Here is a 15,188-nt window from a genome sequence, read left to right as displayed (position 1 = left end):
TTAGTTATTTTCTTGGTGGTTAGGGGATTGCAATTGACATCTTAAATTTACAACAAACTAGTATGAATTAGTAACCAACTTAACTGTAATAGTATACAGAAACTGTTCCTATACAACTCTGCCCTCCTCCTTTATGTAGTTATTGTCACAAATTATATCTTTATACATTGTATGCCCATTAATATAGAGGTAATGTCTTTTTTATGTTTCCTAAATCAGTCTTAAGTAGCTAGTGAGGTATTAAGTTGAAAATAATTATCAAAGAGTGAGTTGTTTTCGGGTATTTAACTGTTTTGTGTTGATTAAAAGTCCTTGCTGTGCATAAAGGTATTTTCTTCCTCTTTGTCAGAAGTTATTTTTTTTTAAGATTTTATTTAATTATTAGCACTTGCACATGGGGGGATGTGGGGAGAGGCAGAGGGAGAGAATCCCAAGTAGACTCCCTGCTGAGCACAGAGCCCAATGTGGGGCTCAATCTCACAACCCCAAGATAGATCATGGCCTGTGTGGAAACCATGAGTAGGAAACTCAACTGACTGCGCTACCCAGGCACCCCCAGAAGTTATTTTTTAAAACATTTTCCAGGGGCCCCTGGATGGCTCAGTTGGTTAAATGTCTGACTCTTGATCTCAGCTAAGGTCTTGATATCGGGGTCGTGAGTTCAGGCCCCGCATCGGGCTCTACGCTGGGTGTGGAGCCTACTAGTAAATACAATAAGTAGATAGATAATTATAAGTACATACATACACAAAGACACACACATACATACATACATACATACCAAAACAAAACATTTTCCAGTTTTTATTAAGTACATCAATTTCATTGTTGATTTATTTAAATCATTGGTATGTTAATATCTTGTGAAAACATTTCTAAAAGATAATTGTCTGAAAAAAAATAATTGGAAATTCTTCACAGTGGTTAACATATCTAAAAGGGCAGTATGGAATTTGCTAGATTTTAAAAAGATAACACACAAAAAAAGCAAAGGCAAATTTTCCTAGAATCAGACCTGTATGTCTGTCCTAAAACACGTTGCAATACAGGCCATGGAGTTGGCATTTTTCAAAGATTTGTTTCTAATTACTCTTTGAGTTAAGGAGCTTTGATTATGATGTAGAAAGGTACTGCACAAACATTTCCCCCTTTTGTCTGACTTTCGTAAGTATTCTTAAAATACTTTATAATTCATAAAATGTTTAGGAATATTAACTATTCTGAACACGGTTTTGCATTTGATTACTTTAAGAGGAAATTAGATATACACGGGTCAAATGTTTTAACAATAGACAAGAGTAGCATGAAAGCCTCAAGGATCTTGAAGTGAGGCCCATGGGGGCCTCTGCTAGCCTTCTACCTCGACTCTTATGTAGGCAGTAATAAACAGAAGGTCATTTCCTTCACAGCTGAAGTGGACTAGAGAAGTCAGTTGTTCCGGACGAGTATGCAGCATCTTACATAAAACAGGTGATCAGGTTCTATCATCCAAGAATATGTATTTTGGGGATAGCAGGTTCTATCATAATACTAGAACATTCTGTTCACTAAATTTTCAGTTTATCATTCCAAAGCAGATCATTCAAATGTGCTTTTTAGGAGAAATGAGTGGGATGCAAGAAGCAATGGTGATCATATTAATTGTTGAAATGTTCATATATTCAAATAAACATGGACTGAAAGTAAAATGACTAATTTTGTTGGGGAAGGTAAAAATAAGATTGGCACTAATAACAGAAGATGGAAAGAGTTTGGAATATAAATGTAGTAAGGCCTCTGTTCAGAAGAAGGATAAAGATACTAACTTTGGACTCTTTAAGTATGCATATTAAAATTAAAGATGCCTAGAAATCCCACTCCTAATTTACCCAAGAGGAATGAAAACTTATATTCACACAAAAGTCTGTATGTAAATGCAGTAATTTTATTTATAACTCCCAATAACTTAAAACAGTCAAACTGTCCTGCTGGTGAATAAACAACTGGTTGGTACATACATGCAATGGAATACTAATACTGCTTGGCAATTTATTTATTTTAAAGATTTTATTTATTTGACAGAGACACAGCGAGAGAGGGAACACAAGCAGGGGGAGTGGGAGAGGGAGAAGCAGGCTTCCTGCCGAGCAGGGAGCCTGATGCAGGGCTCGGTCCCAGGACCCTGGGATCATGACCTGAGCCAAAGGCAGATGCTTAATGACTGAGCCACCCAGGTGCCCCACTGCTTGGCAATTTAGAGGAGCAAATTATTGGGGGACCTGGCTGGCTCAGGTAGAGCATATGATTCTTGATCTCAGGGTTGAGAGTTCAAGTCCCATGTTAGGTATAGAGCTTACTTTAAATAAAAAAAAGGAACATGCTATTGATACATTCAACAATGTGGCTCTCCTATGCGTTATGTTAAATGAAAAAGCTAGAATCAAAAGGCTGCATATGGTATAATTCATTTACATTACATTGTGCAATAGGCAAAACTAGGAGTAGAAAACAGATTAGTGATTAGCATGGGTTGGTGTGGGGAGAGGCACTTGACCACAAAGGGGATAGTAAGAGGGAATCTCAGGAGGCAATGGAACCGTTTTGTATCTTAATTGTGGAGTTACACTTTGCATTTGTTAAAACTTGGACGTATACACCAAAATGAATTTTACTGTGCATAAATTACAAGCTTTATATAAGTCAGTCAGAAAAACAGGAGACTCAAAAGTGAGCAAATAATATGAATAGGCATTTCACAGAAGAGGAAACCCCAATGGCCATTGAATTTATAAAATCAATCTAATGGGGATGCAAAATAAAACAGGTACAATTTCACATGTATCAGGTTGGCAAAAATGGAAAAGTCTCAGTACTAGATGACAGTTATGATCAATGTAAACTCGATGGTGGTGATATAAATTGGCACAACTGCTTTGAAAAGCAATATGGTGATGTTTTGTAAAGTCCAAGGTGCCCACATCTTAAAACTGAGCAGTTCTAATCCAAGATATATATCCTAGAGGAATTCTCACATAATGTACAAAGAAGTACACAAGAATATTTCTGTATCATCTGTAATTAGTAAAAAAATTGGAGCAGACTATGTTCAACAGCACAATGGATAAATTACGATACATTTTAAAGTATATAACATTTAAACTTATAAGATTTATAATAAATGTTATATAACAGTTGAATGAATTAGTACTATATCCACAGATAAATCTCTAAAACAGTGGTGGAAAATGCAAGGTGGAATACACATCCAGTATGATACCATTTACATAAGTTTTATTTTTTTAAGTTTATTTTTTTTTAGTAATCTCTCCACCCAGCGTGGGATTGAACTCACAACCCTGAGATCAAGAGTCACATGCTCTTCTGACTGAGCCAGCCAGGTGCCCGCCCACTTATGTAAATTTTAAATAACTTATAAAAAGTAAATAATTAAAATTCCTTATTTAAAATTTAAAAGTATAAATAATGCTTTATAATTATAATGTTTAAGGGCTACACATAAACATTTGAACTCAAGTAAAATTGCGTTAGAATGGTAAAGACCACATCCAGGACTGTGGTAATCTCTTGGGGGAGGATGAAGGGGAATAAGGAAGAGGGGTACACAGAACTTGAATTCCGTCTGTAGTGTTTTATGAAAATGTACAAACCCTATGATCAAGTGGTTCCACCCTCACATTGGAGAAACTTGCTCCGTGTGCATGAGAAGACGTGTACGTGAATATTCATAGCAGTTTCCAACCAAGTTTGTTAACTAGGTTCTTTGAATATTCTGTATTGTTGTTAATATTTTGTCTTTAGTTTTAACCTATCAGAAATTGAGAAAGGAGCATTACAATGTACCACCTTTTATCTTGCTGTAGTGACCCTCTCATGAGGTCCCAAACAATGCATTTTAAATTCTGTTTTGACTTACATTAATATAACTACTCTGGCTTTTGGCTACTATTTGCCTGGTATGTTTCTTCATTACTTAACTGTCAGCCTTTCTGTGTTCTTATATTTTAGGGGTGTCTTTCCATTTTAGGTGCATTTTCACTTTCTGCCCCTTATTTGACAATCGCTTTTAACTGGCAGATAACATCCATTTGCATCTCTGTGGTCACATTTATTTGTATTTGTTTCTAACGTCTTACTGGTTGCTGTCTATCTGTTCTAATTTCCTTTGCTTTTTCTCCTTTCTCAGCTTAAAAAAATTGAATTTTGTTTATGTTCTTATTCCATTTTCCCCCACTACTTAATTTGGATGTTATATGTTCTGTGTCTGTTCTTTCATTGGTTACCCTTGATAGGTTAGCATGTATGCTTAACAAAGTCTCGAGTTAATATCAGTTCTTCTAGATAATATATGGATTTGAGAACACTTTAGATACTGATCACCTCTTCCCCAACTTACATGGTAGTATCCAGTATTTTAGTTGTGTCCTCTTTTTAAAAATAAACACCACAAAAGTCGCTCAGACACCACTTTCTCAATGAGGCTTACCATAGCCACTGTATTTAAAATATCAATTTACTTGTTGAATATGCTTATGGTATATTGTCTGTTTACTCCTCTAGAGCAGAGTTTAAGCTCCATCAGGGCGGAGAGCTTTGTTTTGTCCCTTGATTATCCCAAACACTTAGGTGCATTTGTTTCCTGTGGCTGCTGTAACAAATGACCACAAATTTGGTGACTTAAATTCACAGAAATTAATTCTGTCACGGTTATAGAGGCCAGAAGTTGGAAATCAGCTTCACTGGGCTGAAATCAAAGTATTGGCAAGGCCACACACCCCCTAGAGGCTCTAAGGGCAATCAGTTTCCTTGGCTTTGCCAATATCTAGAGTTGCATTCCTTGCATTCCTTGGCTCTTGTCCCCTTCCACCATCTTCAAAGCTAGCAGCATAGCATCTTCTTGGACTCTGCTTCTATCATATGGCTCTGTAATCTCCCTCTGCCTCTCTCCTATAGGGACTACTTGTGATGGCATTTTGGAACCACTCAGATAATTCAAAATACTCTCATTTTAAAATCCTTAATCATACATGCAAAAACCCTTTTTCCACATAAGGTGACATTTTATAGGTTCTAGGGATTAGGATCTGTTATCTTGGGTATACATTCAGTCTACTACAGTAGGTGATACATACTTGCTGAACAAATGAAGAAATTATTTTATACAATGTATAAAATATATTTTTATATACAATATATATATTTTATACTTATGTATATATACAAATTATTTTATACAATATATAGTTTACATATTTTCCAATTTTTTTCTTCATTCCTTTTGGCCTCTCAGAGTTGTTAATTCTTTTCCTTCTGATGTACATCTTTCATAAGTTTGTTTGATGTAAGTCTATTGTGTGTAAGTTTGTTTTTCCTTAACTAAAATGTTTTTGCCTTGAAATATTTTTCTAGCTGCACATTTCTTGGTTGCCTGTTATTTTTTTCTCAGCTCTTGGGAGATACTGCACTGTCTTCCATCTTCTATTGTGCTAAAGAATTTACTGCTAGCCTCATTTTTATTTGTTTACAGATGATCTGACAATCTGAGGGGGGGGGAGCTACTGTAGTTTTTAAATTTTTGAGGAACCCTCCATACTGTTTTCTATATTGGCTGCACAAATTTACATTCCCACCAACAATGCATGCAGGTTCCCTTTTCTCCACATCCTCCCCAACACTTGTTATCACTTGTCTTTTTGATGATAGTCCTAATAAATATGCAGTGATACCTCATTGTGATTTTGATTTTGATTTCCCTGATGATTGGTGATGTTGAGCACCTTTTCTTGTGTCTGTTGGCCATTTGTATGTCTTCTTTGGAAAAATGTCTATTCAGGGGCACCTGGGTGGCTCGGTTAAGCATCTGCCTTCGGCTCCAGTCATGATCCCAGGGTCCTGGGATCGAGTCCCGCATCGGGCTCCCTGCTCAGTGGGAAGCCTGCTTCTCCCTCTTCCTTTGCCTCTCCCCCTTCCTTGTGGGCTCTCTCTCTCAAATAAATAAATAAAATATTTGAAAAAAATATTTTTTTAAAAAAGGAAAAATACTCAGTTTCTCTGCCCATTTTTTGATTGGATTGTTTAGTTTTGCCTTTTGCTTATTGAGTTGTATGAGTTTTTATATATTTTGGATATATTAACCCCTTATTAGTTGTATGGTTTGCAAATATTTTCTCCCATTTTATAGGTTGCCTTTTCATTTTGCTGATGGTTTCCTTTGCTGTGCAGAAGCTTTTTAGTTCCATGTGGTCCCACTTGTTTATCTTTTCTTTTCTTTTTTTCTTTTTTTAAGATTTTATTTATTTATTTGACAGAGAGAGACACAGTGAGAGAGGGAACGCAAGCAGGGGGAGTGGGAGAGGGAGAAGCAGGCTCCCACTGAGCAGGGAGCCGGATGCGGGGCTCGATCCCAGGACCCTGAGATCATGACCTGAGCCGAAGGCAGACGCTTAACGACTGAGCCACCCAGGCGCCCCTATCTTTTATTTTCTTGCCTTTGCCTATCTTCCATGTCTCTACTTAATTTTTTAAACATATGGAATACAATTAACTGTTTTAATATTCTTCTCTGCTAATTCTAACATTTCTGCTTTTTGATAAATTGATTATTCTCATTATGGGTTGTATTTCCTTGCCTCTTTTATGATTTTGACTGGATACCAGGCACTGTCAATTTCATTGTGTTGGATCCAGAATCTTTTCGTATTTCTATAAATCTTCTTGAGCTTCTTAGTATTATTCTGCACTACTCAGGCAAGACCTATCTGTACTCTACTTGATGCCCTGTAACTCATGAGGTTTTCCATTCTGGCTGGTGGGATCAGGCACTGTTTCTGGCCTTACGTGTGCACCAGGCACTGTGTCCTCTAATTCTCTCAGATGGTTCTTTTCCTGTCTCGGGTAGCTTTCTCACCGGAATGCACTGCTTAAGTACTCTGCTGAATATTTGAGGGACACCATCTGCGGATCTGTGTTCTCCCCTCTCTGCTGTTCTTTCTTATGTGCTCCAGCTGCCTGGGTGTCTCCAGATGCTCAGCCATGTCTCCTCAATTCAGGAAGTCTGGCAGGCTGTCTTGGTCCCCCTCCCTGGTAAATAGGAACAGCTTCACAGCAAGTAGCACAGGGCCCCAAACTCCAAAGGGCCCGTGTTTGGATTTACTGCTCTGTGGTCACCATCTTGAAATTCCTAATACTTTTATCTTTGTGTGTTTTGTAAGTGAAGTCCCGTGGGACTGCAGAGCATGCACTAAAGGCTTGGGACTGGGGTTCGCGCATGGCCCTTTCCCCCTCTGTCTCACTGCTTCTCTGGGATAGGTTCCCTCACCCTCTGGCACCTCAGCCTCCCCCTCTCTTCCCTTGCCCAGCAACTAACACCACCCCCTTGTCTTCAGTGGGACTTGGGCCTGGGCACAGGGAGAGTCAGAATCAGATGTCTGTCCCTGTGGCATATGAGGGCAGGGCATGGTGCCAACTGCCCCTGTCGCAGGCCGGCAGCCCACAGTACATTCAGCGGAAGATTGCACAGGGATGGGCCTCTTGCCTACTTTTATCCAGGTACCAAATCATCCTGGCCCAGAGTTTTCAGTACCCCGGGGGGCGGCTCATCCACTGTCGTTGCAGGGGTCAGATTTATGGGAAGTGCCGATTCCTTGCTCCTCTTCCTCGGGGCATCCATACGGCAGCTGGTGTGAGAGAGAAGCCAGCCGCCGGCGTGCGGTAAGCATGTGTGCGCGTGCCCGTCAGAGGGCACGGCTTCTGGGCACCTCTGAGGGTCTGCGTTTGCCCTGAAAGCACCTCATGCCTGAAGGAACGCAACATTCCGTAGCACATAAAAATCACCATGACAGCTTGAGAGACTGGAAGAAAGGAAAACTGTTTTCCTGCCTTTTGAGTAACGGCCCCTACTTTTTTTTGTTTTTTTTGTTTTTTTTTTTGTTTTGATTTGATTTATTTGTCAGAGAGAGCACAAGCACGGGGAGCGGCAGGCAGAGGGAGAGGGAGAAGCAGGCTCCCCGCTGAGCAGAGAGCCCAATGCGGGGCTCCATCCCAGGACCCCGGGATCATGACCTGAGCTGAAGGCAGGCGCCTAACTGACTGAGCCACCCTGGTGCCCAGGCCCCTACTTTTTTTATTTTGTACTGAGCCACACAATTTTTGTATCCAGCCTGGGTTGGAAGGTTCACCTTTTTAACCATTTTTCAGGGATTACTTTTCCTACATTGCCTGATGTGTCCTGAAAACTTGTTTCATGCACATTCTATGGGTTTGTTGTTGTTGTTGTTTCAGGCAAAGGGTTAATCCAGTCCTTGTTATTTACTGCCTCTTGGCTGGAGGCAGAAGTCCTCTACATTTTCATACATTTATCTTGTGTACTGACATCACTGTTATGCAACTGCTTTAGAAAATGTTTAATATTAGATTAATGGCAAGCTAAACTCAATAGCAATATTTGGAATCCACAGGGGTAGACACACATACACATCAGAAAGGGGGTCCAATCTTATTAAAATTTAAAACCTATAACTCCCAGGGAAATCATTTCAGGAAATTTGATCGGAATCTGTTCTTAGGTTTTTGGTGTTTTTTTTTTTTTTTTTTTAAGATTTTATTTATTTATTTGACAGAGAGACACATGGCGAGTGAGGGAACACAAGCAGGGGGAGTGGGAGAGGGAGAAGCAGGCTTCCTGCCGAGCTGGGAGCCCGATGCGGGACTCGATCCCGGGACTCAAGGATCATGACCCGAGCCGAAGGCAGTCGCTCAACCAACTGAGCCACCCAGGTGCCCTGTTCTTAGGTTTTAATATCTGCCCTTAGCACCCTGGCCCGTCCCAGCCAGCCCTGGATTCCAGGATAGCACAAGAAGAGTTGATCCTCAAATGAGTCATTCTGTTCAACTTCCCTAAAGATTCATGGGACAAGATACAATTAGTCATACAAGACCAATTTGTCCAAACCGATTGTCCAAAGGCCTAATCCAGAACATAGTGTTTTGAAAGGACACACAAAACCTATCATGCCCCACACAGTCTGGCCGGGATTACATTTGAAGGGACAAAGTCAGCAATGGGCAATTTCCACTGAGCAGATTAGGAATGTTGCCAAAAAGCCAGGGCCGTGCAAGTGCCTAGCAGCTGGGGAGCACAATCCAAGGGCTAGAGCCACTGTTGCTGGCTCCCTTCCCCCTCCCACCAACAGAGCAAGCCTGCCCGCTACCCTCTCCCCAGGCACATACTCCTTGGTCGTTAAGAAAGTCCAGCCCTTGTTAATGTTTGTTTGTTTGTTTTTAAGATTTTATTTATTTACTTGAGACAGAGTACAAGTGGGGAGGAGGATCAGAGTGAGAGGGAGAAGCAGGCTCCCCCTGAGCAGGGAGCCCGCCACGGGGCTCGATCCCAGGACCCCGGGATCATGACCTGAGCCAAAGGCAGATGCTTAACCTACTGAGCCACCCAGGTGTCCCTCTTGTAAAGGTTCTGACCATTAGCCTTTTACCAATCAGTGAAGTAAAAGTATGGTGATCTGAGACAGAAGATCTGAGTTTACTTCTATCTCTACCACCACCTAGTAGTAGAACCCTAAGCATTTCTGGGCTTAAGCACTCCTGGACAGGGGATAATATCTGTCTCACAGGGACATTGTGAGGATTAAGTGAGAGAATGTTAAGAAGTGCCTGACCTCTAATGGGCACTCAAAAAATGGTAACATATTACAAAATCTAGATGATAATATTTTGTAAAATCCTATACAGATGGAGCAAGGGGATACACAATGGGAGGGATTCACTGCCTTTTTTTTTATTTTTTAAGAGAATGGGACCCTTCTTTATAAAGATTGATTATCCTGGCTTTTTGCTATAACATCTTTAAATTCAAGATTTCACAATAATAGTTTTCAGAGGGCGCCTGGGTGGCTCAGTCGTTAAGTATCTGCCTTCAGCTCAGGTCATGATCCTGAGGTCCTGGGATCGAGCCCCGCATCGGGCTCCCTGCTCTGCAGGAAGCCTGCTTCTCCCTCTCCCACTCCCTCTGCTTGTGTTCTCTCTCTCGCTGTCTCTGTCAAATAAATAAATAAAATCTTTTAAAAAAATAATAGTTTTCAGAGAAGCTTAGGTTGGTAATGTGTCATAAAAGGATTGAAAAAAGACTTTTGGAAGGTGGGCAAAGACCTCTAGCTCTACCCACATCCCAAAATAAGGTGCTCTGGGAATTAGCCTAGGACACTTACTTCCTCAGTTGAGATAGATGATTCTTCTTGATTTTGGGGGGTAGGGGGTCTTCATAAGCACAGCATACTTCACATGTTGCATGATCTCATATTTGCCCATCAGAATGTTCACTACTCAGGGCACCTGGGTAGCTCAGTCGGTTGAACATCTGACTTGATATCGGCTCGGGTCTTGATCTCAGGGCTGTGGGTTCAAATCCCATGTTGGGCTCCAAGCTGGGTGTGGAGCCTACTTAAAAAAAAGGGGGGGTTATTCACTACTCTTTATGTACATTTTTGTGCAACCCTGGTAACTTTCATATTCTAGTTTCATTTCTATTGTAACCCTAAATCACTTCTTATTGGAACTTTCAACACTCCCACTGCTTTTGTATGTATCAGATATATGTTAATAATGTTCATTAAACTGCTCAAACCTAAGCAAAACCACAGCAAACATGCCTGATGAACACCAATGCCAGAGACCAAAATGATGATCAATAACTATCTGCTAGTGATGGACAGAGTTGGTGATGTTTGCTCTCCGTACAGCTTTGTGACTCAGAAATGTCTCAAGTAGAGAAGTTTCTGTGGATAGGGAACTTCTGTGGATAGGCATTGCATCAGGAGCTGGGAATGCAGTGGGGAGCAAGACACACCTAGTCTCTGCTCTTCCCAAATTCTCAGTCTAGCAGAGGGGACAGATCAGGAGATGGGCAATTGTCATACAGTGTGGTGAAATGAGGGGGAACTATAGAAGCACAGAGGAAGGTCACCTAACCCATACTTGGAGAGCAGAGACTTCTGGAGGAAGTGATGTCTAGGCTGAGACCAAAAGGATGAGTAAAATTCAGTCAGGTAAAGATGAAGGGAAGAGGGTCCTATGTAGGGAATTTGGCCTGTTCAGGGACCTGAAAGTACTTCTGTCTTGCTGGATACAAATTGTGTTGAAGAAGGCTGAAGAGGTAAGTGAAATCCAAGCCACCCAGGGCCTCCTCCTAAGTCATGGAGAGGGAGGGAGTAGTTGGGTGCTCTGGAGGGAGACACTTGGAGGCTCAGCTGTCTCTTCTACTTAGTAGTGTGAACTTGAACAAGTTATTTAAGATTTTAAGCCTCAGTTTCCTCATGTGTAAAATGAGGATAGTATTCAAATAATATCTACCTCATAGGCTTATTTAAGTGTTAATGAGATAGATGAACACATAAGATGTGTTCAATAAATATTAGCAATTATTTTTTTAAAAGATTTTGCTTATTTATTTGGGAGAGAGAGAGAGAGCACAAGCAGGGGGAGAGGCAGAGGGAGAGGGAGAAGCAGACTCCCCGATAAGCAGGGAGCCTGACTCGGGGTTCGATCCCAGGACCCCAGGGTCATGACCTGAGCTGAAGGCAGTCGCTTAACCAACTGAGCCACCCATGCGCCCCATTAGCAATTATTTCTATATGATTTCTTCTACTATGAAGTTGACATATTTTGGTTGTTGAAGACTTGATGTCATAGATTCAGACAGGATGTATGTATGTAGTGCAGATGTATATACATTTATACACACATTTTTTCACATGACATTTTTACCTTAGTTTTGTTGATTATGAAACAGAAGTTTGGTTTTTTTTTTAGTTTTTTTTTTTAAGATTTTATTTATTTGCGAGAGAGAGAATGAGAGACAGAGAGCATGAGAGGGAGGAGGGTCAGAGGGAGAAGCAGACCCCCTGCTGAGCAGGGAGCCCGATGCAGGACTCGATCCCGGGACTCCAGGATCATGACCTGAGCCGAAGGCAGTCGCCTAACCAACTGAGCCACCCAGGCGCCCTGAAACAGAAGTTTTATACATTGATATAGTGCTATTTGGATTCCTTTTCTTTTCTAATTAGTCTTCCATGGCTTTAATATCTTAAACATCATCATGCGTCCACAGTGATAGTGTCTTCTGTCTTCCTCAGTGTTCTCGCTGCTTCTATGCCTTCTGGCTCTGTGAATCCAAAGTGATATCCTTAGGAAAGTGCGCCCTCTGGCTTTCATCTTGTGTCAGTTCCAGAGACAATGTCCCATTAACTGTGGTCTAAGGTCCCTGCCTACTGCCTGGGAGCAGAAACCCTTAGTCCCAGAGAGCATGGAGGCTGTTAAAGCTATAGATTTTATAATAGAAAACCTCTGGCTATTATAAAATATTCTTGTCCTTTCAAAGGTATCATACAGCTACTAATTAATATATAGCCCACCTTAATATATCCATGGCACAAAGATGATAACATACAAAATGCCTTTCCTAGAAGAAAAGTCACAAGGATTTAGAGACCTAGGATCAAGGCCTATGAATCCACTATTACTGTGTGGCCTTGGGAAAGTCCTCCCAATTGGGCCTTCCATTTTTAAAATGAGAAAGGCTAGATCCATGTTTCATGAAATATGTTTTTTAGAATACTCTGTTAATTTTGAGGGATCACATACAAACGAGAGAAGAGGAGAGGCTACAAATAAATAGGGAAAATGAGGGTTAAACAAAATTGAAGTGTTTCTTTACTGCAAGACTTCTCAGATTTTTACAGGGCTAACACAGTATTACAAATTTGCAATTTGCAAGAACATGGCTAGAGCTTCCTAATGGCAGTCAATTGCAGAAACTTTTGCTGGCAGAGCATCCTGCAGTGCCAATATTCTAAAGAAAACGTGCTTGAAAATGCTGGTCTATGCTATGATTTAATTTGGTGAATCTTCTGATTCACTGATCACTGGGTTCCTTTGCTAGGTTAAGACAAGGTCAGGCAACCAATCTGCTAATGTTAGGACACCAAGTCAGTGATAAAGATAATTTGCAGCAATCAAGAACATAGCCTCTTAATAATAGTAACAAAAACAATAATAATAATAGTTCATGTTTATCGAGTGCTCTATATGCCAAGCACTGTGCTAAGTGTGTTATGCATGTTACCTCATTTCATCCTTAACAATAACCCAATGAGTTTCTATTATCATCCCCATTAAAAAAAAATTTTTTTTTAAAGATTTTATTTATTTATTTGAGAGAGAGAGAATGAGAGACAGAGCATGAGAGGGAGGAGGGTCAGAGGGAGAAGCAGACTCCCTGCTGAGCAGGGAGCCCGATGCGGGACTCGATCCCGGGACTCCAGGATCATGACCTGAGCCGAAGGCAGTCGCTTAACCAACTGAGCCACCCAGGCGCCCCCCCATTAAAAAATTTTTAAAGTGAATTTATTATCATTATTATTTTGAGAGACAGGGTGGGGGGGGCGGGGGGCAGAGGGAGAGGAAGAGAGAGAATCTTAAGCAGGCTCCATGCCTAATGTGGAGCCTGACCTGGGGCTCCATCTCACACCCCTGAGATCATAACCTGAGCCAAAATCGAGTCAGATGTTCAACTGACTGAGCCACCCAGGTGCCCCTAAAAATTTTTTTTTAATTTTATTTTTAGGGTCACCTGGGTGGCTCAGTTGGTTAAGCATCTGTCTTCGGCTCAGGTCGTAATCCCAGGGTCCTGGGATCGAGCCCCGCATCGGGTTCCCTGCTCAGCAGGGAGCCTGCTTCTCCCTCTCCCTCTGTCCCTTCCCCCCACCAGCTTGTGCTCTCTCTCTCTCTCAAATAAATAAATAAAACCCTTTTAAAAAAATGAAAGCTGGTTATCTTCTAAAAAAAAAGATTTAATTTTTTTTTAAAGATTTTATTTATTTGCGAGACAGAGAGCGTGAGAGGGAGGAGGGTCAGAGGGAGAAGCAGACCCCCCCGCTGAGCAGGGAGCCCGATGCGGGACTCGATCTCGGGACTCCAGGATCATGACCTGAGCCGAAGGCAGACGCTTAACCGACTGAGCCACCCAGGCGCCCAAAAAGATTTAATTTTTATAAAAAGTATCTCTACACCCAGTGTGGGGCTTGAACCCACAACCCGGAGATCAAGAGTCGCATGCTCTCCTGACTGAGCCAGCCAGGTGTCCCCATTATTATCCTCATTTTAAAGATGAGAATACTTGAGTTTGCAGAGAGATTAAATAACTTTAGGTCTCAAAGCTACAAAATTGCAAAACTGGGATTGAAGCCCTGGCTGACTGCTGACAGGTATAATCTACTCCTGGTAGATTTATACCATGCCTAAAGCTAATATGCTATGTATGCTATAGTTAGAGTGATACTATAGCTACTTATCCAAAGTGAGACACTTTTGAGAGTGAAGGTGACTCTAAAAATAACTATGAAATTTTTGTAATATTTATTTTTTCACCAAAATTAATTTCATTGGTGTGCAAAAACCACAGTCAAAAGTAAACTCCTTTGTTAAAAAATGAAAATAAAATCTGTGTATATTAAAGCAAGATATAAATCATTTATATTGATTATCTGAATTTTTTAAAAGATTTTCTTTATTTGCCAGAGAGCACGCACGCACGACCAGGGAGAGGGACAGAGGAAGAAGCAAGCTCTGCACTGAGCAAAGGGCCCGATGCGGGACTCAATCCCAGGACCCTGGGATCATGGTCTGAGCCGAAGGCAGACGCTTAACCAACTGAGCCACCCAGGCGCCCCTATCTGAATATTTTTAAATAGCACAAGTAGAATAATTATTATTAGTACATATTCACATGATTTGATCAGCTTCTTATAATGTCTTATAATGTATCACTGGTATTTTTGTGAAGAAAGTATTTTTTCAATATGGTTTTATTATTTAAAATTTTTAAAAATAAAATTGCAGTAATTTTCAAACTTGCATTTTATGGCTAAGAAGTTTGAAATTGTTCACACCTTCAATTGGCTCATATCTGTAAAGCATAATTTTTAATTGAGAAAATACTGTGTCTGCACGTGCTGAGGTGCCCTGCAACTCATTAGGTTCTACTAGAGATTATTCACAATTACATTTTTTAAAACATTGAAATGTGTAAATAATCCCAAATCTTCTCACAAAAACTGTCTCTTCAAAGTATCATTCTTCAACAAATGTTTTCACAAGACAAAACTCATTTAAAAAGTTGTCTC

Source organism: Mirounga angustirostris, unplaced genomic scaffold, assembly GCF_029215605.1.
Source record: "Mirounga angustirostris isolate CCGP_5_RB_7025 unplaced genomic scaffold, mMirAng1.0.hap1 SCAF_11, whole genome shotgun sequence".
NCBI classification, from domain to species: Eukaryota; Metazoa; Chordata; class Mammalia; order Carnivora; family Phocidae; genus Mirounga; species Mirounga angustirostris.
This window is presented reverse-complemented; position numbering follows the sequence as displayed.